Source organism: Xyrauchen texanus, chromosome 44 (assembly GCF_025860055.1).
Source record: "Xyrauchen texanus isolate HMW12.3.18 chromosome 44, RBS_HiC_50CHRs, whole genome shotgun sequence".
Lineage (NCBI taxonomy): Eukaryota > Metazoa > Chordata > Actinopteri > Cypriniformes > Catostomidae > Xyrauchen > Xyrauchen texanus.
The window spans coordinates 16259693-16260849 of NC_068319.1; positions in this window are offsets into that span (position 1 = coordinate 16259693).

Sequence of the window (1157 nt, forward strand, 5' to 3'; positions counted from 1 at the left end):
GTGTTCCAAATGTAGCATTTTTAAATACATTTATTTTCATTGATGTTCCTTTAGTTAATGGGTTATAAAGGGTTTATTAATGAATAATAATTCACTTACAATTGAATTATAAATAACTAATATGTGGTTATTACAACATGGATAAAAATAGTGACTTTCAATACCTGCCAAATAGTGAGCCATGTTACCTCACATGTTAAAAATACTTAATAATACTTATTCAACATTAGTGACCTAAAAATAATTACCGAAATGTAAAATGAACACCTGTAAAGTCTTTATTAAGGAGTTTCAAGCACTAGAAGCCTAGACAGAAATGTTCTGTATTAAAAATCATCAGGCTTTATTATATGATATATTCCGTTAATGAGCATGAAGACCTGAAATGTGTTTTAGCAGAGGAATTTAGATGATCAGGACTCTATAAAACCATTATTTTGAGTCATGAACGTCACAAGAATAGTGACAACACTAGTGATTCAAGACATTGCAGTAATAGATACATTAAGTGGACAGTAGCAAAATGACCCAATCCCTCCTTTTAATTTAACTATAATAGTCTATTTATGCTACATTGTGACATAAATCATAAATCAGGGAACTTTATGTTTTGCTTTAGTGCAAGTATGAATAATAGTATTTATTAAGCATTTATAACATGTAATTTAATATTATTTTAATCACTTTTTGGCAAGTATTGAAAAAAGGTTGCCCTTTTTAATGCATTTCGCTACAACTGCATATAAATTATTTATAATGCATTTGTAAATTACCTTTAAATAATTCATTAACCTCTTTATAAATCCTTAAGAAAGGGAACATTTATGTGATGTGTCACCTACAGCTAATAAAAACACATTTTTGTTTAAATCTTACTTTTGCCATTAATTTTTTTAGTAGTATAGTAAACTTGGTGAATGCTCATTATTGTTGTATTCAAAATATTTGTTTTGTTTTTTTCAAATAGACAGACAGACAGACAGATAGACAGATATACAGACAGACAGACAGACAGACAGACAGATAGATAGATAGATAGATAGATAGTGACTCGACTTTACATATGTACGTACATTCAGTGCCATCTAGTGGCCGTCCTAAAAACAGCAGTTTCTCAATCCCATCCTGCACTGCGAGCGCCGCGCCGACTCCGGGAC